A 16,494-nucleotide genomic window follows, 5' to 3' on the forward strand; every position below is an offset into this window, starting at 1 on the left:
CACCGAGAGGCAGAGATGAGGTCCGAGCCCAATCACCCCGGGATTACCGTGCTTGTGTCCTTGGGGGCAGGTTCCACCTGGGAGGAGAAGAAGTGTTTGGAAAGCAGTGCTTTCATTTTCAGCTGCTTCTGGAAGCACTGAGAAAATCTTGTTGACGTCATGGTTCTTTTTATTTTATACATTCTTTGTTTAATTCTTTCCCATTATGGTTTATCACAGGATACTGAATATAGTTCCCTGTGCTATACAGCAGGACCTTGTTGTTTATCCATCCTGTATGTAATACTTTGCATCTACCAACCCCAAACTCCCAGTCCATCCCCCTCCCTCCCCCCATCCCCTTCGTGTTTCTTTGTTCCCTCTGCCCTTCCGCCCACACCACCAGGTGCCAGATTCTCCGGCTTCTTCCTGGCAGCGTGAACTGGAGTAGTCGGACCAAGCCTCGCAGATCCGGGCTGCGCTGGAGTCATTCCTTCCTTGTGTCTCAGAACTGCTAAAGGCAAGGGGCTCTGGGTCTCCTTTGAATAAAAGTGGGAGAGATGTACTAGCTTTCCTGTGACCGGAACTTCTATAGACACGGACCAGAGGAATTCCGTGCAGATCGTGGGTCACGGGAATAGAGGGAATAGAGTGGGAAAAACACTGGGAATTTACATACTTCTAAACTTGAGCCCAGAACCCCCCTGAATAAAATGTACCAGGGCATCTGCAGACAGAGTCTTCCTGGATTTTGTCAGGACAAGAGCACAGAGTGTCAGGTAACCTCCATGTGATTCAGAGCTTTCTCTTTCAGGTTTACTAAGCATGGTTTAGTTCACCCGTCAGCATCCTCGCAGGAAGGACTGGTCTGTCCTGACCAACTGTGACATTGATGAGGAAGACTTCCTTTCACCTTTCACCTGTGCCAGTTGCATAGCCCTCCTTGTCTTGAGGCTCTCTGGAGCTCTGGTCATTCGCTAGCACGTTTCTGGTAGAACCAGCCAGCCGTGACTGCTGACTCAGCAGGTAGGAGAACTCCCTGCCCTGCTTCTGGAGGGGTTTCTTCTCCTCTCCTGTTTAGTGCAACACATAAGCCGTGATCTGCTGAATTTCAGTCTCTAAAGGGTGCCCATGAGACAGGGCCTTCAACCAGACTCAGAGTTCAATCCAGGAGGACATGGCTTTGCTAGGCGCTCATAGGGGTGATTTCTAGGCTTCTCGTCTCAGGAAACGAGCTTTGGCAAGACAGTGCTCACTAGAGTGAGTAAAGAAAGCATCCTGAGTAGCGTGTGCAGTTGCTTGTCATGGCACAGATGCTAATGGATGACCATTACTAGGGGCCGGACTGGATTTCAAACATACTGGACCCCTTGGTTCCGTCAAGTTGCAGTCATACTTTAGGATTCAGCCGCTCCCTTTAACCTTAGGCTGTCCTTTTGGGAAACCATGCTTGAGGTTTTGCACATTTTATCCCATAGTCGTGTGTGTGTTGGGGGGAGTACTAGTGGGGAGGTTCAAGCCCTAACCACACACTCCTAGAGAACCCCATTCATCTTCTTTCAACAGAGTATCTGTCCTTTCCCACGAGTGCAGCTGTTCTCAAGTTCCTACCATTAAGTCTCTCCCCATCAGCTCTTCTGCACAATCGGTTCAGGTGTCTGACTTGCAGCGTTGTAGTACTCGTCCAAGGACCGCCTTCTGATGAGTGGGACTCGCAGAACTGGAGCTGTCTTTGCCATCGGTGATCCACAGGTGTTCGCTTCTGTCACTGTGGATGGCGATAATGACAGTGATGATGGACAGTTCTTGTCCTTCACGCTGGAGGGAAGTTAGCCAATGAATTGACGCTGGAATCTGATGGAGGTTCAGCACATTTCGCTGGCCTGACCCCATCTTTATCTTGTACCTCTGGACCGTGAGTTTGGAAGGGAAAGCAGTGACACTAGTCAATCCCAGGATGGTCCCTCTGATGTGTGGGTTTGTTTGATAAAATAATGTATCATCTGGGAACAGCAAAACACCCACAGTGTTGTTTATTCTTACGACGGTAAACATTTGAGGTACTTATCATTAGAGGAGAAAAATCTATGCAGAAGGAGAGGTGGCCAAGTGACAGTACCCACCCCGTGAGCCTGCAGGCTCTCCTGCTACTACTGACCAAATACATGTGCCCATGACGGTCACCAGACAAACCGCTAAGAACTGAGATTGTATCTATTGAATGATTCCTCTTTCAAGCATTTTTAAAAATTTTTATTTTAAACCAAATCCAGGAACTAATTTGGTTGGGAGCTTGCTCTTCGGTGCTTGAGAGGAAGGAGGCGTCTCATTTGTCATCCCCATAACTGCCAATCAGGCCATCCTAAAGCATCCGTGCTCACTCATCCCGGCTCATAATTCAGGCGGCATTTCCGTGTGTGCCCAACTCCGTCTTCCTCCAAGACAAGACGTGCGAGTTAGCATCCCCATGATGCGTGAGTAACAGACATCTCTGAGGTCTCTGCACCTTCATCCTCACACTCCTCCTTCCCACAACCCCAGCTTCTCCCATCGCGTCCGTGTCATGGCTTTCTGTAGAAAAGGCTCCCTAATTCCTGAGGTTAAGTTAAGGTTACTTCTTACAGTGTGTGTGTCTGATGCATTTTGGGGGCATGATCCCTCATGCAGGAGGCTTCCTTTGGCTTTCGTCGTTTGAATGTTGATTTTACGCCCATGCAAGCCTCCAGATAACCTAGATATGTGCTTCTGGCGTATTGTGAAGGTATGTGAGTTGATTTCCATCCTTTAGGGCTCGTTAGCATTATTCGAAAATGAATTATCCCTCGGTTGGAATATCTATTTGATTAGAACGTCCTAGAAATATACTTTGGCTCTGGCCATAGCGCTTACCTGGCTTCCAGTGAATCTGGTTTTTGGAATTTCTGAGTATCGGTGCAATATTTGGGAAAGGAACAGAATTGCTAATCAGTAGAACTAGGTTTCTGTTCAGATTCTTCTACTAGCTAGTAGGGTTCCTTTTCCTTATCTTTTGTGTAAGATGTTATAATGGAAAATTACTAATCTTTTTTCTATTTTTAAAATTAAATAATCAAGTAATTTCAGATTTAAATAAGATTTCTGCAAGAAAAATTTTGGAAAGCTGCATTTTTTTATAAATGGCAATTTGAGGTATGAATCTGGACAAGTTCTGCAGCCAGTGCATTGTCTTTGTGTCCAGAAAGGCTCATGGGAAGGGAAAACATGTCATCATAGCTGCCAGTTCTGCAGATTTTTGAAGTGGCTCCTTGAGGAGAGCTTGAGGGGTGGACCCTGTAGCTGTTGGAAGGGAATGTTTTCTAATAACGGACAGTGGCTTTTTCTGGAACGAGAAATGACGTTAGCCCCAAGCTGCTGTTCAGTTTTGTTCTCTGTAAGACACAAGGAAAACAAGGGGGAGTAAACTGCCGTATATCTTAACGTCTGTGGAAGGGGCTTCCCTGGTGGCGCAGTGGCTGAGAGTCCGCCTGCCGATGCAGGGGACACGGGTTCGTGCCCCGGTCCGGGAAGATCCCACATGCTGCGGAGCGGCTGGGCCCGTGAGCCATGGCCGCTGAGCCTGCGCGTCCGGAGCCTGTGCTCCACAATGGGAGAGGCCACAACAGTGAGAGGCCCGCGTACTGCAGAACAAAACAAAACAAAACAAAAACAAAAAAAAGTCTGTGGAAGGAAGATATATTGGCACTAGACAAAACTCTCAGAGTTCCCATTGTGTGTGTGTGTGTGTGTGTGTGTGTGTGTGTGTGTGTGTGTGTGTGTACATACACGTGTGGTATTTACTATAATTACTTAATTCTTCAAAACAGATGACACCTGTTATTCTCAAGATTCATCTTTAAAATAACAAGAAATAGTAATGAAAAGAGGGGTCTCCAGGTAAGATTTTTAATGATCATATCACATCATCCTGACACGTGTTCAGCTCAAGAGCCCAGAAACGTTTGTGCGGATCTCATTTGACGAATTTGTGTGTTGTTTGTTCAATTCTCAGTTCACCGAGTCCCCCATACCTTTCATTCTACCCCCTAGACTCTGTGCTTCAATTTTAAATCCTTGGTGAAGAGCAGGAAGATGTACGAGTCAGTGGGCAGAGCTCAGACCAAGCTTCATTCACTTGCAGAGTTGATGGGAGATCCAGGTGGGGCCATCAGCCACACCCCCTGCAGGACAGCACGAGGCATGTAGCACATGTGTGGCCAAGGGGCCCTTGCCTTCCCTTGGAAGGATGAGGGAGACAGAGAAGGAAAGCAAAACAAATGCTCTGTCATGTCACCGATTTCAGCCATTGCCACGTTATTCTCCTCACTCACGCCCGTGGTTCCTCTCATTCGTACTTGACCATTCAGGAAGGGAGACAGACAGGAACTAAGACGTACGCAATAGATGCTCCATGTAAAATACAAAATGCTTTTCTGTAAGTGTCCGTGGAGTTTAAAAAGCAAGAATAATGAAAATGAAAAGATAAAATTGAGAGGAAATCCAGAAAGACTAAACTTATCCTTTAGGTACCTGGGAGGAGGTCTACCTGTACAGACGTCAGATGTGTTCCATGCTGCTGACGGTAAGTGCTGAAGTGGCAGAGGCGAGGCCCCGCCTCCCTGCTCACCCGTCCCATGAGCACCACTCCTAGACAGGCTCTGCAAGGAATACAATCAGATTTTGCCTATTAGAGGTGACATGTGGATTGCCTGCCAATTTCCCCTCATTTTCTTGAGGAATGGGTATAGGTAGAGCAAATAGAATATGACACAGGCAGACAAAAGATGCCTTCTGGTCCAAACACAACCTCGGGTTTGCTGTGGGGTCTGCAGTGGGTCATCGTACCTTCCAAGGCCTTGATTTCCCCATCAGTAAAATGAATGTTGGCCGAGCTGGTGTCAGGAGTCCTCCCGAGGTCTGAAATCCTGGGGCCTCCTCCTGTGTCCTCACATAGCTCACATCTATTTCCAGAAATAAGACAAGGGCAGGCTTTGAAGTCAAGACAGAGCCTTTGGGCAGCCATCAGCCTCATGGCGCTACGTAAGAGGCATATCTCCATCCACACTCAACTGGGAAGGACCCCCTTCTTCTGGGATGACGTGAAGATGGGAAACGCTGCCATTCTCAAACCTTTGGATGTGAGGCTACTCTTTGAAACTCTGAAGAGAAAATAGAGACAAGCTCTCAAGACAAGAAACCCAAACAGGTACAAATGCACAAAATGCTCTAGAGAGTTTCAGATGGTTTGTGGGCTGTTTCAAACTCACCAGTGAGTTCCATGTTAAAAAACCCTACTGTGAAGTTTCACCCTGGATTTTACTTACAACCTGCTTACATTTCTCAAATATGCTGGATAAGAGTTGTGTTCAACATGCTTTGACTTTTAACTAATTAAACCTAGAAACAAGCAAAAAACAGGGCCCCTTCTGGAATCACTCAGGGAGCTCCCGCCGTGGATTAGAGCCATCATTTAGGAATCAGACTCATAACGATCTGACTGCACAAGATCTTGTCTCCAGACTTTGCTGACTGCCTCTCCTCAGCGTATGTCCCGACACTTACGCCAGTGTAGGTAAAACCAAACCCGCCTGTGCTCTCACTTGTAACAGCTAGCGATTGCGACTCTTCCCTTAAGCCGAACAGCTCATAGCCCACAATGAGCCAAAGAAATCCAATCAGCACTGTTTTTTTTGTTGTTGTTTCTGTCTTGTTTTTGTTCTCCCCTTTCCTGTTAGGTCTAAGGTAGTCAGAACATTTTACTTAAGAAAACTCAATTCACCAAACACTCGAGTTAGGGTTCCAGAATATCAGGGTCATTCATCCCTCTCACTGGCATTTTCTTCACGTGCCGGGGGCAGGACGACCCCTTCCAAGGGTAAAGCAGTTTCTGGTTCATCTATTAAGAATTTGATTGAGCCAACACAAGCACAGCACGTGTGTGAGAGGGTCCAGCAAACCGTTTGCCCAGAGCTGGTTCTGAACAAGGACATCCACATTCCGCAGTGTAATTCACTAGTCAGAAGTAATCGCTCTCTGTCACGGCAACGCAAGGGCAGTCAATTCATTACCACCAGTTTGCTGCCACTTCTCTCGCAAACCTCAGCACCACTGTTTTACAAACACTTCAGACACCCTGGCCTCCTGATCATTTCTGCATTAATGCATGTCCTTTTTCCCAGCCACATATAGAATCATTCTTCTAAGCACCGGCACACTCGGAGCATCTCTATTAACGCCTCATCATTCCTTGTCTTCAGAAATATAAAAGAATAATCAGTCAGGCAGAGTCCACGGCGTAGGATGATCTGAGCTCTAGAGCACTGGGGATCAGATTGGAATTTGTGAGTAGAAGCACAGGCTGTTTTCATTACCCGCAGACACAGCGGTGCCGTGGTACATCCCTGAGCTGTCAGTGAGAAAGTCTTTCCAACTAAATATCCCACTCACCCGTAACTTCTTTAGCAGCATTTTTTTCTATGCATTTCCCTTTATCCTTTTCTCTCCCCATGTGCTTCCTCCAGTGCAGCCTGCCTTTGCAGTAATAACCTAAGAAGTAAGATATCTAAAAAGAACCAATTTGGAAAGACAAAATGTATTCTGTTCACAGTGTTGTTCTAATACCGCTTTGTTTACACTAGGCACTCAGAGTAACAGTATGACTTTGAGGAAGGAAATGTGATCTGGTTAGGCTACACCTGGGAGGATGCATTAGGTGTTCAGAGCCCTGGAATCCATACACATGAGGCCAGGTCACTGTCAAGGGCTTAGATGGCATCTGAGGCTATTCTGTGCAGTAAGTTGCACCAATAGATCCCAGCCACTAGGTTAACGTTAGTCAGGAAAGTTGGTTGGATTTGGGCAACTTTATTCAGCTTCAGCCATCTGGCGAATAACCCGGATTATCCACATGAACTGAACAATTGCCAAAGAACTCCCAGCTCCCATTTCTTCCAAAGTTCATTAGGAGTGACATAGCAACATGGCAGATAAGACATCCTTGTCCAGTCTCCCCCATTCCCATGACAACAGCTCAGCATCTACCTACGGAAAAGAAGTGCCTTCATGGATGCTGTAGGATCCAGCACCAAATACCAAGGGGCTGGGAGGAGACTTGCCCACCTTTGCACTGGGCGACGGGAATACAGACCTTGGTCCTGGTTGTGGGCCCTGTGGTGGTTTGTGAATTGGCCCCAGCCCCTCTCAGCTGTGTTCCGGGAATCCCTGGAGAACACTGTCTTAGACAGTCAACCATGAACTTGAGAGCCTTTGCCGAAGTCCAGGTTTGCAGCAGAGAAGATCCAACACGGCATCAGAGTTGAAAACACAAGTTTGAATGCCTTGGACAGGGTAAGAGGACTGGCTGACTTTACCTGCAAACCCATATCCCCACAGCAGCACAGCTCAGTGCCAAGGCAGACCTTCTGAGCCCATGGTTTCTTCCACAGGGGGATGTAGGTGTGTGGGAGTAAGCACTGGGGCTCCCCAGAGGTGCGGAATGCTGCCAGAGACTGATTTTCCTCTTTCTCCACCTGGAGCACTGAGCAGGGAGCTGCATGACTGGGGCGCCGGCAGGGGCCGAGAGAGCAACAGAGGGCTCTGGGAGAGCATTAAAAAGGGCGCAGAGCCTACGAACTGGGTGCAGGCTCCATCAAGAAGCCTTCCCATGAGCTCCAGGTGATATCGCGCCCATGCATCCTCCCAGCTGGCCCACGGCCACCCGCGGAGTTCCACATGCCTCACCCACACACCTCCACCTCCTGTGGCTAGCTCTCTACGTATGCTCTTGACATTGGTAAGAGCGAACTTTGCTAGATGCCTAGTCAGCATGTGCAGGAAGCCTGTCAAAATCTACCGGCCAGGGGGAAACCACAAACTTGAGCTTTAGGGCCACCCTTGGGAAAGCCAAAGGACGGTGTCAGCACTTGGCCTGGTGCATTGCAGGATCAAGGGAAAGCATACAAGCTGAGGAATTCTGCCCCAGGAGAGAGCAAGAAGCGTGGAGCCGGCATATCCGCAGAAGGTCTGAGAAAGCCTCAGAATCCCAAGAGACTTGAAGTTATTCGTTCACTCAGGGGACAAAGCAAAAAGAATGAAGAAAGCCTGTGGATCTATGGAATACCACTGAAAGAAGAAATCTGCAAAGTATTGGAATCCCAGAAGGAGAAGAGAGGGAGAAAGGAGGAGAAAGCTTATTTAAAGGAATGATGGTGGAGAACTTCTTAAATTTGGATGAGATTTGGATATTCTAGTCCATGAAGCTCCTAGGTCACCAAACAAACTCAACTTAAAGAAATCTTCTCTAAGACATTATAATAAAACGGTCAAAAATGAGACAAAGAGGGAATCTTAAAAGCAGCAAGAAAAAAGAAACTTGTAACTTACAAATGAAACCCCATAAGGCTATGCACAAATTTCTCAGCAGAAAACTGACAGGCCAGGAGAAAGAAATGATATAATCAAAGAGCTAAAAGAAAAAGAAAAACAACAAAACAAACAAACCCCAAAAACCTTAAAAGCTCCCAACCTAAAATACTCTACCCCCAGCAAGGTTGTCTTTCAGAAATGAAATAAAGACTTTCCAAGATAAACAAGGCTGAGGGAGGTTGTCACGAATAGACCTGCCTCACAAGAAATGCTGAAAGGAATTCATCAAGCTGAAATGAAAGGATGCTAATTAGTACCATGAAAACATATAAACATACAAAACACTGGTAAAGTTAAGTATATAGTCAAACTCAGAATGCTCTGATACTGTAATATGGTGGTATGTTAACCACTTAATTCTAGTATAAATTTAAAGGACTAAAGTCTTAAAAATAACTATAGTAAAATAATATGTTAATGAATACATGATATAAAAAGGTAAATTGTGACATCAAAATGTAAAATAGGAGGGAGTAAAAGAATAGGGTTTTTTTAATGGGATCAAAATTAAGGTGTTAGCATAAAAAGACATATCTATAAGATGGTTTCTGTAAGCCTCATGATAATTACAAAGAAAAACTTAAAATAGATACACAAAATAAAGAGAAAGGAATAAAGGAATACCTGTACAGAAAATCACGAATTCACAAAGGAAGGCAGCAAGATAGGAAGAAAGAAATAAGAGAACTCCAAAACAGCTAAAAAACAATTAATAAGGTGGCATGAGGAATTCCTTACCTATCAGTTATTACCCGTAATGTAAATTGATTAAATTCTCAAATCAAAACGTATAGAATGGCTGGATGGATTAAAAAAATCAAGACCCAACTGCACGCTGCCTACAAGAGACTCACTTCAGCTTTAAGGGCAAGGGTTCAAGGTGAGGGGATGGAGAAAGATATACCATGTAAGAGGAAACCAAAAGAAAGAAGTGAAGCTATACTTATTTCAGACAAAATAGGCTTAACACTAAAACTTTAGCAAGAGACCATGATAGTCATTATATAATGATAAGGGGTATAGAAGGAATGTACCTCAACATAATAAAAGCCATGTACCTTAACAACAAAATATCAGAAAAGGGAACAAAGAAAACCACTCCATTCACAATAGCATAAAAAATAAAACAGAAATAAGTTTAACCTAGGAGGTGGAAGGTCTGTACACTGAAAACTATAAGACTTTGAGGAAAGAAATTAAAGAATACTGAAATAAACCTGAATATATTCTTCATGGACTGGAAGAATTAATATTGTTAAAATGTCCATACTACCCAAAACCATCTATAGGGTCAATGAAATCCCTATCAAACTTCAGTGGCATTTTTCAGAGAAATACAAAAAGCAACCCTAAAATTTGTATGGAACCACCAAAGACCCCAAACAGTCAAAGCAATCTTGAGAAAGAACAGAGCTGGAGGCATCACACTTCCTGATTTCAAACTATGTTACAAAGTTATAAATAACAAAGTAGTATGGTACTAGCATAAAAATAGATACATAGAACATGGATCAGAAACAAGAGCCAATAAGTAAACGCTTGCAAAACGGTCAACTAATATTTGACAAATGAGCCAAGAATACTCAATGGGGGAAGGATAATCTCTTCAATAAATGGTGTTGGAAAAGCTGGATTATCACATGCAGAAGAATGAAATTGTTCCCATGTCTTACAGCACTCAGAGAAATTAACTAGAATTGGATTAAAGACTTGAATGTAATACCTGAAACCATAAAACTCCTAGAATAAAACATATGGGAAATGCTACTTCACATTGGTTTTGACAACAATTTTTTTGGATATGACACCAAAAGCACAAGCAACAAAAGCAAAAATAAATGAGACTACACCCCAAAGCCAAAAATCTGCATAACAAAAGAAATAATCAACACTATATATAAAATAGATAACCAACAAGGACCTAGTATATAGCACAGGGAACTCTACTCCATATTTTGTAATAACCTATAAGGGAAAAGAATCTGAAAAAGAATATATATATTCTTCATATACATATGTATAACTGAATCACGGTGCCGTACACCTGAAATTAACATACATCTATTCAACTATACTTCAATAGAAAAAAAGAAATAATCAACAAGCTGAAAATGTAGCTTACAGAATAGGAGAAAAAATTGGCAAACCATGTATCTGATAAGGGGTTAAAATATATTAGGAACATATACAACTCAATAGCAGAAAACAAAAATCTGATTTTTTAAAACGGGCAGAGGAACTGAATAGACATTTTTCCAAAGACATACAAATGGCCAACATGTACATTAAATGTGCTCAATATAATTAATCGCCTGGGAAATGCAAATCAAAACCACAATGAGAGATCGACTCAAAAAGATAAGAGAGAACCAGTGTGGACAAGGATAAGGGAAAAGGAAATCTTTGTCTTCTGTTGGTATATAAATTGGTGCAGCCACTATGGAAAACAGTATGGGGTTTCCTCAAAAAAATTAAAAACATGACTACCATATGATCCAGGAATAACACTTGTTGGCGTATATTCAAAGAAATGAAATCAGGATCTCGAAGAGACACCTGCAGTCCTACGTTTATTGCAGCATTATTCACAGTAGGCAAGGTATGGAAGTAACCTAAGTGTTCCTCTGTGGATGAACGGTTACAAAAGATGTGATATATATCATATATACAATATGTAATATATAGTGTGTCTTTGTATAAATATATATGAAATATTATATATATAAATTTATATATAATTCACCCATGAGAAAGACGAAAATCCAGCCATCTGTGACATCATGACTGGGCCCTGAGGGCATTATGCTAAGTGAAACAAGTCAGACAAAGACAAATAATGCACAATATCACTTATATGTGGAATCGAACAAAGCTGAACTCACACAAATAGAGTAAGATGGTGGTTTCCAGGGACCGGGGGCTGGGGTAAACAGGATGTCAGTCAAAGGTACAAAGTCTCAGACATAATGTAATGAAAAAGTTTTGGGCATTTAATGTGCAGCGTGGTAGCTATAGTTAACAATACTGTCTTTTATACTTGACTTTTCATATGCTCTTATATTCTTCCTCAGAGTCTTATACTTGAAAGTTGAAAATTATGTGAAGTGATGGAGGTGTTAACTAACCCTACCGTGGTCATCATTTGGTAATATATAAGTGTATCCTATCATCACATTGTAGTCCTTAAATTACACACTATTAGATGTCAGTTATATCTCAGTAAAGCTGGGGGGCGCAGAAGTTCATATTAAACTCCAGTTTCCCAGTGGCTCGTGGTTCCTGGTATGACAGGTACCCAACACCGTTTCAGTGAAAGTTCTCACTTCAACCCTAACATCGACGATATTAGTATTGTATGAGGATTTACAATCCCTTCCGGAACATTAGGTCTCCACAGAGAGTTGAAAGAGGAGTTCAGTAGATTTTTGCTGTTGAGATTTGTGAGATTGGCTTTGAGCCACTAAGAATGAGGAGTCACCTGAGTAGGTGGGAGGGAGGGAGAGAAGGACAGTGATTACAGGTACAAAGGCCCTCAGCAGAGGGACACCCAGCAGAACAGAGAAATCGGTCACCTCCAGCTTTATTCTCTCATACACATCGTTTCAGCTATTTTTTTTTTTTCTGGAACAGGGAACCTTATACACATAATTGAACGCAAACCAGTATAAGTGCCATTTTTCTTACACACACATTTGACACTTAAAGGCCAGTGAATTTTTTTTTTTTTTTTTTTTTGTGCGGTACGCGGGCCTCTCACTGTTTCGTCCTCTTCTGTTGCGGAGCACAGGCTCTGGACGCGCAGGCTCAGCGGCCATGGCTCACGGGCCCAGCCACTCCGTGGCACGTGGGATCTTCCTGGACTGGGGCATGAACCCGTGTCCCCTGCATCGGCAGGCGGACTCTCAACCACTGCGCCACCAGGGAAGCCCCGCCAGTGAACTTTTTAAATATAAGGTCTGTGCATTAAAAGACTGGCCTATTCTCAATCGCTGGTGCAGCACGTCTGAATCGCAGGGGGAGATACCTATCAAATTAGAATCTCCACGGGGAGGGCCATGGAACGTGTCTTCTAAACCCGAGGTCCCCAACCGCCGGGCTTCTGACCAGTACCGGTCTTCCACCTGTTAGGAACCAGGCCAAACAGCAGGCGGTGAGTGGAGGACGAGCGAGCAAAGCTCCCTCTACGGCTCCCCATCACTCACATTACTGCCTGAACCGACACCCCCTGTGGAAAACTTGTCTTCCACGAAACCGGTCCCTGGTGCCAAAAAGGTTGGGGACTGCCATTCTAAACTAGTTCCCCAGGTGAGCTCTCAAAGTGAGGAAATCCAAAACAAACCATGCGGTTCTTCCAATTGCCCAATCAGCCACAAAACAGAATGAAATAATGCCATATGTAGCAACATGGATGGGCCTGGAGACTACCATACTCAGGGAAGTAAGTCAGACAGAGAAAGACAAATACCATATGATATCACTTATATGCGGAATCTAAAAGAAATGATACAAATGAACCTATTTACAAAACAGAAACAGGCTCACAGACTTTTAGAGAATGAACTTATGGTTACAAGGGAGGAAGGGGGAAGGATAGATTGGGAGTTCGGGATTGACACGTACACACTGACATATTTGGCACAGGGCACTATGCTCAATAGTCTGTAATAATCTACATGGGAAAAGAGTTTGAAAAAGAATAGATACATGTATATGTATAACTGGATCACTTAGCTGTACACCTGAAACTAACACAAGATTGTCAATCAACTCTACTCCAATATAAACTAAAAGTTAAAGAAAAAAAAAGATAGCAGAACGTCAGGACATCCCAAACGGTGTTGCACAGATTGTAAGGTGGGCAGGTGTTCAAAGGAGACAGGGGTGGGAGTTGGGGGGAGGGTGGCTGGAATAGCCAGGGTGATCCATTGAGTTGGGGAAGGAAGACAGGATTCGGACAGCAAGAAGATAAGGACTTCCAGCAGGGAAACCATGTGAGGGAAACTCCAAGGTGAAAATGAACAGAAAGTTAGACCTTTCTCCAGTGAGAAGAGACAGGAGGAGATGGCTGAGACCCATGCATTGCTCAGTTTTGTCCCTCCTGTAATGCACATCAGTAAAGGTGACAGTAAAGGACACAGAGACAAATGCACTCGGCTCATTGCTGTAAAGCTGTGCCTGCAAACACCCAGGTGGGACCTCCACCCTGGAGCTGGGTCAGCTCTCCTGTGGGCCACAGTCTGATTGTGTGTTGCTTAAAGACTCGTTACCCTGACAGCTGGAGAAGTTGGTTCCTGTTTTCTTCCTTAGGCAGAACTTGCCTCTCTTTTCCCTGCTAGAAAGGTAAGTTCTAATGGGATGAAAATATAATGGAAACTAATACAAAGGGAAAAAGGGAGCGTGACATTCTAAGACTTAGTGCTTTAATCAGAACCTGGTGTCAGGGAAGCAAATCCTTTCCATTTGCTTTTCAGGGGCACGGACAGATCAGGACAGACTCCAGCCCACAGGGGCTGTCCTGGGGACCCTGCTCGGCCAGGCCTTGGGTGCTCAGCGTGAGTAGCTTCCTTTTGCTCCTCTGAACTAAGCCCCTTCCTTTCCTTCCTTGCTCTGCACCCGGAAGGCTGGCCTTGACTGCTGGCCTCAGTTACAACCCCTGTTGTCCAGCTATAGGCTGGAGGCAGCTCACTGGGCCACCAGGAGGAGGAGTCCAGAAGGGAGAGGGCAGAGAGGTTGGGCTTTTCATTCCTGGGCCCCTTCTTGCTGGCTGAGGTTCCTGGTGGCTATGTTCCTCCACGTAGGCCTCAGCTCCCATGAGGCAGCCCTCTCCACGGCGGTAGATCTAACCAAATTCCCACAACGACTCCACACCCTTGACCTTTCAGGCTGGAGGATTGCAGAAGTGTCCCACTCTCCCTGGGCCTGAGGTGTCTCTCCATCCCTTGATGCTTTGCCTTAACCCCAAGCACATGACTGTGCCTAAGTCCCCCATTGATCTCTCTTCAATCCCCCCTTGGTATGTTGCCTGCTTCTTGCAAAACTCCCGAACGATCCGTTCATAGCCTGATTATGGAGAGACCCAAGAGGCTCCACGGGAGAGTGGATGGGGTGTCCGAGAACAGCAAGGGTGTCCAGGGGCCCTGCAGCAGCCAGTATGGAAGTGTTTCTGCATTTTAGCAGCCGCAGTCATCACACACGTGGGTGCTGTTGCCATCAGCCCCGTCCTGAGCATTAACTGCTGCTGTCCCCTATTTCACATAAAGAAATCAAGACTCAAGAAGGTCAAATGAAATGGCCCATTATAATTTTCCTGTCTGGGGTTACTGCTTACGAATCCTTTTAGGATGGTGAATGCCACATTCTATATATAAAATCATGACATATAAAGGAAACATGTAAGAAATTCTTTCAAAGGGGTCAGAGCCCTGAGTGCATTTATGTCCTTTACCTGTGATATTTTTTTATCACCAACTCAATGAATTTAGTTTCTCTGCTCCCTGGAAAGCGCCTATATCATAGTGGAGACCTTATCTAATTCTTTGTTTTGCTACAATGTCTGACATGTTTTTGGCATTTAATGAATGTCTATTAATAACACCTATCCACGGGGGCTCTGCACTCAGTGTGATCGCTTGCTGTTTCATATACAGACATATAATACAAAATAAGAGATCGACTTTCTTCCAGATGAAATCATGGGTCAGCCCTCAAGAGGGCTTTCAGAGGCCGTGTCACTCAGCTTTCTGCCCCCAGGCAGACCTGGGCTCCAACTGTGACAATCAGAGCCGTGTCTCTCATGGGCACCTCTGCACAGGTGCGTGGCGGGCCATTCCCTGATGCTACCAGACCAACAGCATGAGGGCATCTCTTCCCGTTTGGTCTAAACCCTTCCCGTCAGACTCTGCCTGCAACTACGTGCACACGGTGGGCAGAGAGAACCAGTCACAGCCGGGTGCGAGGAAATTGGTGGAAAATGAAAGCAAACCCAGTGGAGAATGATGGTGAAGGGCTGAGAGGCAGGGGTCTCATTCCTCCCATGTCGACAGCAAAAGGATGAGATTTTTGGGGGGCGGTCATGCGTGCCCCCTCCCAAAGGGACAGCTGCTGAGCCTCCCCTGTGTTTCAGGCGGTGTACTAGGCCCTAAGGTTATAGGAATAAATAGGGACATAAAAATAGGACACAGGGATGAATCCTGACCCCGAGGAGCATTCTGTTGAAAAAGGATGAAAAGTAGAAAACGGTAGCATAGTTTGTGGCTTATTCCTTCCCACATTCAAGTTCCAGGAGCCTGAGATGTGAACGAGAGAGCTTCAGATACTTCCCTTCCAGCAGCATGCTAGAGTTAAGCAGTAACTGGTTCTGACGGTTATTTAAGCACCCTCGTACCCGTGACATCAGGTTTTGAGAAGATTCAGTGAGTTAATATGTATAAAGCACTTTGAACAGTGCCTGGCCTATAGAGTAAGCAGTGTATGAGGGTCACAGAGGAGAGCTACAGTGTGAGTTGAGAGAAATCTAGGGGCCTAACCTGCTCTCGGGGATCAGAAAAGGCCTCCTGGAGGACACGCCATATAAGCTTGGGTCGGGGTGAAGGCTGGAGAAAGCCTCCCGGCAGCGGATCCAGCGCCCTGCAGACGCCGTGGAGCAAAGAGTTTGGGACAGGCCAGCTGAAGCACAGGTGAAGAAGAAAGGAAAAGTGAGGGAGGCAGCTGCCTTGGCCCTCAGGGAGCAGGTCAGGCGCAGCCCTGCAGGCTGGGAAGGGGGCGGGCTGGAGTCCAGCCCAGGCAGCAAGGGTCTGCCTCTCTGGAGCTCTGCATCACCTCCGACTCCTTTATTTCCAACACCTGGAGAAGGAGGTCCCAGAGACCTCGCAGTTGAGACCCCAGGACTGTCACCTCCCAGATGCGAGATGGGAGGGATTAACACTGTGGGGACCGGTGTGGCCTCCCCTCTAGGGGACTCACCGGGCACTTCTTGGGTGTCTAGGGGAGCCCACCCAGTAATTCTAAGGAGACATGTCTGAATTCACCCAAAGCAGCTGGCACTACCTCAACAAAGAAGAAACAAATGAATGTGTA

This window comes from Globicephala melas, chromosome 8, assembly GCF_963455315.2.
Source record: "Globicephala melas chromosome 8, mGloMel1.2, whole genome shotgun sequence".
Classification (NCBI taxonomy): Eukaryota; Metazoa; Chordata; class Mammalia; order Artiodactyla; family Delphinidae; genus Globicephala; species Globicephala melas.